General features: G+C 52.5%; 1 long non-coding RNA gene across 1 annotated transcript; it reads left to right on the top strand.

Annotated features, from left to right (window-relative positions):
• Window positions 1-1370: 1370 nt before the first annotated feature.
• Window positions 1371-6307, top strand: LOC116796063. The gene is made up of 3 exons (XR_004360246.1): window positions 1371-1425; window positions 2062-2200; window positions 6134-6307. It is a non-coding gene; the product is annotated as an uncharacterized LOC116796063 (long non-coding RNA).
• The last annotated feature ends 652 nt before the right edge of the window (window positions 6308-6959 follow it).

Raw genomic sequence — 6959 nt, forward strand, 5'->3', positions numbered from 1 at the left:
CAGCAGGATCACAACTGGATGTGCCAAGCAAGAGCAAACAGGACTAGCTGAGGTCCAGTGGGGCTCTCGGCACTGGGCAGAGTGGGGAGCCCAGGCTGCAGCTGCAGCAAATTTTACTCTGCCACCTCTGTGCAGACAAGTGGTGCAGCCTGTCCAGAGAGCGGGGTCAGAATGTGTTCTGAAAGAATTAGCTTCAGCCTGGGATGGTGGAGGAAGGAGAAGCAGCACAGTGACCTGGGCCCAGCACACACTGCAGACACAGCTCTGATGCTCTGCCAAGTGCCAAGCGGTGCTGGCCATGAGCTTGGAGAGAGGTAGGATGGAAAAGGCATTTCAGAGAGACTCGGGTAGTTTCTGTGTCACCTCCTAGATGTGATGGCCCCTGAAAAGTCATCTCCTCTATCCAGTACACTGTGTTCTGGGCCAGCCTGAGGGAGGAACAGAGAAAGCTGAAACCCCACTGAAATCACAGGAGGTCCCTTGTGGTTCCTGGCTCGAGCTGATGAGGATCCGTTTCAGCTGAATACAGGATTATCTTGACAGTTTGAAAGCCATTCTTAATTGCAGCTTGTGCCCAGCACCCCACACAGCTGGGGGAGGCACCATGAATCACCGCTCAGTGGATGAGGGAAACCAAATAAGTGAGGGGAGATAAGAGCCCATAACAGAGGTGTGACACACTCTGACACATGTCTGCAAGATGGCAGCTCAAGGCCTCAATGCTGCAGCCACATGAATCAGCAGAAAAGGCGAAGATCCGGGATTAATGGATGATTCAATGGGCTCAGCCTTGCTACCACATCCTGCAGCACCCCACAATTCCTACTGGAGTTAAGGGCTGCTAGGCTGATGGACAAGAGCTGTGATGCCAGAACCAGAGAGGCTTCTGGGGCCAGAGTCAATTCATCCTGGAGTGAGGAGTAACAACACCTCCAAGAAACAAGGCAGAAGAGCTCCAGGCAGAGTGTAGGTTATTCCCAACAAAGCTTCTAGGCAGCAACTGGAATCCCAGGGTAAAGACTCCAAACCTTTCTGATGATCTGCACTACCCAAAGGTGGCAAATGTACAGCAGCTGAGTAGCAACCAAGTCCTTGATCCTGTTCCCTGTTTCAGCCTCACCCTTCCTGACAGGCAGCTTTCCAAGGCCCTGTCCCTTGTACAAAAGCAAAACACTTCTGGTGATGCAGGAGGAGCAATAGCTCTGCTCTTCAGGGACTGAGAGGCAAAGAGAGGAGAGAAAAACAGGCAAACTCTGGCACATCACAGCGTTTCTGATCCTGCCCTCCCTCCTGCTCCTTTGCTCAGCTACCAGGTTTTTGTTTGCTTTCTGCCTCTACAGTGCTGGGCACAAGAGGGGAGACGGCAAGAAAAAACCTGGGAAGAAAGCAGAGCAGATGCAGCATTCTGATGGAAAACCACCCAGGGTAAGCAATGTGGGGTTGGGGAACAGCTGGAGACTTGGAATTCTCGGGGAACCACTGTAAACCCTGCGGTGAGACCCTCCTTCCCTACCTCAGGAATTAAGGATGTACTTTGTGTGAAGAGCCCAGGTGCATCCAGGCAGAAATTTTCTTCATCCATTGGGTCTATAATCTCCCAGAATCCCCTGTGTGATGCTCTCTGGGCTCTGGAGGAAGAACAGTGTTCAAGTCCATTGGGTCTATAATCTCCCAGAATCCCCTGTGTGATGCTCTCTGGGCTCTGGAGGAAGAAGAGTGTTCAAGTCCTCAAGGCTGCTTCCCGGGAGGAGTGCCCACGCTATGACCTGCAGGATTTGCTTGTGGGGTGTGGATACTATATTGGGTTCGTGTTTTCTTCACCACACTAAAAGCAGCCCTCTCAGCAGCAGTGCCTGGGCTGGAGACAGCTCTGATGGTTCCAGGTGGTGACAGGAGCCATGGGGTGATGGGACCAATCCTCCCTCAGATGGTTCAGCTGCCAGCTCGGACCAGCCCTGCAAATCAGGAAGGGCCTTTAAATGGGGAGTTTGGAAGGTGCCAGCATCTAACTCACTGGCTTCTCCTAATTTTTGCCTTCTTGCCAGTCCTCTTGCTTTACAGACAGGACGTATCACTTCTTCTAATTGCTCAAGGACTCTCTGGCCAGGACCTGTGTCCGGGTTTCCGCCATCAATAACAGGCACGGTTCCGCATCTCAACCAGTGTCCAGCTCCCTCCCTCACAGCTCCCTCCTTCTCAGGTGAGTCTCTGCCAGAAAAGATTTGGGATCTGTGGCAAACTTCAAGGCTCTGGAGTGCCTTTGGCCTTCCCCACTGATCTCCAGCCCCAAGAGTGACTATTTGCTTACTCAGTGAAAGTTTATCCTGGAACCCCTCATTGATACTCAGCCACATTCGTCACTTGAGTCTCTGCAGACCCTCTGCCAGTTCAGGTGGGGTTTCTTACTTCGCCCTTTCCCCCCAGCTCTTAGCTTTGCTCAGGCCAACTCAGAGAGGTGCCTGGATCCAAGCCACACATCAAGAGCTGGTATCAGATTTGGATCACTGAGTCTCTTTTTTATGGGGATAAGTTTGGCAGTAACTGGTCCACTCAAGCTGATTGTTAAAACCTCTCCTCTTGTCTGGTTTTCCCAGCCATTCATTGTACCAGGATGCCAAACCAAGCCAGAGGCACCTCCTGGGGAGATTTCAAGCCAGACAATGGTCTTGGACCCCATGTGAGAAGAAGAGCCTTCCACATCCTGTACCAGCAGGAGACGTTTTGCTGCAAACACAAGGTCCTGCCCATGTCCGCCTCCTCCTTGCTGACAGTCATGCAAATGGACTTTCTGCCCCAGCATCTCCTCCACAGCTCTTCCCTGAAAACTTCCAAAGTGATCTTTATCACTGCTGGGGAGGTGTCCTCTTCTCCTACAGCTTCTCTCCATTCCTGGGCTATTGTTTTGCAAATATCTTCATCATCTGTCTAATTGTAATTCACCAAGATCAACTCACAGACTGTGCTCTGCACACACTTAGCCAAGCCCTGAGATACTGTAGGTTTGCACTACTAGACAGAAATGTTAGTAATTGATTCAGGGATCTCTTCTGCACAGTCTTGGGTACTATCAGTTGTGTCCAAAATCCTGTTTTTCCATATATGCTGAGCAGCAAATTGTAGGAGAAACTCACTGTGCTCACAATTTCCAGCTTTTCCTGAGTCACCGCTCTTCCCAAAAAGTCCTCTCTTAGGAGCTGGCATTTTCTACCTGCCCAACAAATGGCAGAGTACAAAGGTGCCTCCTCATGGCACTGACATTTCAGGGCTCTCAGCTCATGTCACTATGGAAAGTCACAGCAAGACCAACCATTAATCCTAGAAGTCTTTAAAAATACTGACTAGTGAAGAACAGTTGCATCCTACAGGGGACAGAGCAATAGATGAGGCAGACAATTGTGCACCATCCACATTCAGGAGAACACACCATGGGTTCAGGAGATGTATTTCTTCTGGATAACAGCAGAGCAAATTAAAATACCACAAACCTGACCTGGTCAGCTGTGCAGAAGTTACTCTGTTCTGGCCCTTGGACAAGGAGATCAATGAAATTTCCATGATCACTCATTTTTGTAAGTGTAAACTTGGTACTCACAGCTCCAGAAACTTAGATCAGCTCACATCCTTACTGGAGGAACGTTCCCTTCACCTTTCTTGTTTAATGTTCCAATGAGATTTTTTTAATCAGTACAAAAATCAGACAAAAGCCACGCTGTGCTGCAGTACTGGAAGAACATCCCAATAATTTAGAGTAAAATACAGTACAAGACAGAAGTACTGACTCCCCAAACAGCCATTTAAGCAAAGAAAATTCCTGGTTAAACTCCTAAAAAGCCTGCCCAGTTCTAGGGATACACACATGAGCCTGGTACTACCTTAACACACCCCTAAACAACTTGCTGAGGAAACTATTGGCATCTTTCTAATCCCTTATCCACTGCTTGTGGGGGGGGGAGGGGTGGAACTGGATAATCTTTAAGGTCTCTTCTAATCCAAACCATTCTGTGATTCTGTAATTACTCTTTAGGATGAGCAACCTCACCTTGAGTCCGTCTCTGCGGTCATGGCTTTGTGCACCCACAAGTCCCTTCTGAGCAGGTCTGATAAATGGTACCATGGTGGCCACGAGTAACACCCCTGGGATGTCCAGGAGGACACAGCAGCTGTAGGCGATGGATCTCGGCATCCCAAAACACCTTCGGGTCATCCCAGCCTGAGGTGCCCACATCTGCAGGGGCAGACCAGGAGTGAGGAGCCCAGCAGAAGGGTTGTAGGGAGCTGTGTATGGGATGCATTCCCCTGGGAGTTTGTGTTCTCAGTAAGGGGTGCCCTGTTCACATGCCCTTGGACAATGAACTTGGACAACAGGTACGTTTTGGAGAATTCTGGGTAGAGCTGGCCGAGACACAGCCCAGGACTTGTGCTTGGAACAGTCTGGTGGCCCATATACAGAATCACAGAATAATAGGATCTCCTGGGTTGGAAGGGACCCATGAGGATCATCCAGTCCAACTCCTGGCCCTGCACAGACACCCCAACAATCCCACCCTGCTCCTGAGAGTGTTGTCCAAACACTCTTGTCAGCCTTGGGGCTGTGCGCACTGCCCTGGGGAGCCTGTTCAGTGCCCCACCACCTTCAGGGGAAGAACCTTTTCCTAAAATCCAACCTAACCCTCCCCTGACACAGCTCCAGCCGTTCCCTTGGATGCTGTTGCAGCTCACACCGAGCAGAGATGGAACTGCTGCTCCAATTCCCCTGATGAGGAAGTTGCAGACCCCAGTAAGGTCTCCCCTCAGTCTCCTCCAGGCTGAACAAGCCAAGTAACCTCAGCTGCTCCTCATATGGCCCCTCTATGCCCTTCACCATCTCTTTCACCACCACAGGTGATACCACAGTGTCACCCTCCTCTGCCCAGGTGCTTTTAATGGATAGAGAGTGACCCAGGGGTCACATCCCTGGTTGCCCTGGGTGATCATCGCCAGCCTCCAGCTGCCCTTGGTGGACCAGCAGGTCTGAGGATTTACAGATGGCCCAAGGGTGGCCATCACAGCCTCCTGCCTGGGGCCTCCATCCAATCTGATCTGTGCCCAGGAACTGGGGTGGCCTGGGAAGCACAGTTCCCAGCTTCCTGCACTGAGCAGGGCAGAAGGGCTGGCCCGTGAGAGCATCCTGTGGTGTTTTGTCTCCCATGGGGTCAGGCAGCCCTGGCTACTCTGTCAGACACACCCCGTGCCAGCTGCTCTGTGTGAGGTCACACATGGGGCTTGCACAACACCACAGAAAGTGATTTCTGCACTGGACAACAGTGAAGTATTCTCGTGTTTAACAACAAATAAGTGCTCTCTAGACAGGAAGCCTTTTGGAAAAAGCCTTGAAGTCCCCTTCCCAGTCTCCCAAGGGGTGCAGTGACAATCTGCCTGTGCTCTGCCTCTGCCTGGGGAGGATGTTCTGGGCACAGCTGCTCACACCCCACGGGGCAGCAGTCACCCCAAACCGCAGGGGAGGAATGAGGGGGTGGAATGCAAGCCAAGAGCTGTGGCTTCAGCTTCCTGATGGGAAGACAGGTAGAGAGGGCTGTGGGAATGGGACATGGCCCTGTTGCACGGTGGTACTGCCAGCAAACCCCAGACTCAGCCAAGGCAGAACTCAGGGATCCCCAGCCAGGTCAGGGTGCAGGGAGGGGCCTCAGGGCTGTCCCAGAGGCCCTGCCCTGCTCACCCTGAGAGCAGCCGTGTGTCCCCAGAGGGCATCTGGGGAGCCCTGAGACCTGGGACCTGTGAGACGGGACTACTGGTACCACCCTGGGCTCCCTACTGTACCACCCTGGGACACAGCACAAATCAGCAAATACTCTAAGTGGGAAGGGGCCCACCAGGATCATCAAAGTCCAGCTCCTGGCCCTGCACAGCCCAGAAAACCCACCATGTGCCTGAGGGCATTGTCCAAACACTCCTTGAACTCTGGCAGGTTTGGGGCTGTGACCACATGTCCTAAAAGCAGCACCATGGGATCATTCACAACCCATCCTGGGAGTGCTGCTATCTCAAGCTGTGCTGCCATTATTAGGGAATGCAAACTACACCATGCTGACTTGCAAAGAAAGTTTGGAGCATTTCATTTTCTTTCCCCTTCCAGTATGAGCACAGACTTAAGAGCCTCTGAACAAGGAGCTGGACATGTTTGCTGCATTTCAAGGCACTGGAAACATCACTGGAAAGGTGATTTGGCAGAATTTCCCCATGAACAGTCAGTATGGAAATTGCAGGTGTATTTGGCAACATCTTGTACAGCTGTGCATGGTTCCCACCTTCCAGGACCTTCATCCTCCTGCCCATGGCTCTGTCCAACCCAGGGCTGGGCTGTGCCCTCCCAGGGCTGTGCCGAGGGGCACACAAAGCTGCTGTGACCCACCCTGGGGGAGGGCTGAGCCCTGGCACTGGGTGCAGTGCTGGCACAGGATCCTGAGGGCCCCAGGCATCTCTCCCTGGGCATGTGCCAGGCTCACAGGCATCTCACTCCCCCTGGGCAAATGAAATCCATGACCCACTTTGCTGCTGCATGTCCATCCAAGCTGAGCATGGAGAAAGCTGGGGGTCTCACAGCAGGGCTGCCCCACTGCTGGGAAACTGTGCTCACTCCTGTCCTGGAGGATGTCACACGATCCCATGCCAGGCCCACAGAGACACTGTCATGGATGAAACACGTGACTGTCACTGACAAGTGCTGCCATGCCAGCCCCAGCCCTGCTAGGGTGGTGCCAGGGCTGATGCCATGTTGCTGGGGACAAAGCCCATTCCAAGACAGCCCCCTCCATCCTCACGCTGCAGGGTCCTGCTCTGCTCAGCACTGGCCAAAGACAAATGAGCCCAAGAAGCGTTTGGACAACGCTCTCAGACACATGGTGGGATTCTTAGGGCTGCCCTGTGCAGGGTCAGAAGTTGGACTTTGATGACTCCTATGG

The sequence above is a fragment of the Chiroxiphia lanceolata genome, chromosome 19 (genome assembly GCF_009829145.1).
Source record: "Chiroxiphia lanceolata isolate bChiLan1 chromosome 19, bChiLan1.pri, whole genome shotgun sequence".
In the NCBI taxonomy this organism is placed as follows: domain Eukaryota; kingdom Metazoa; phylum Chordata; class Aves; order Passeriformes; family Pipridae; genus Chiroxiphia; species Chiroxiphia lanceolata.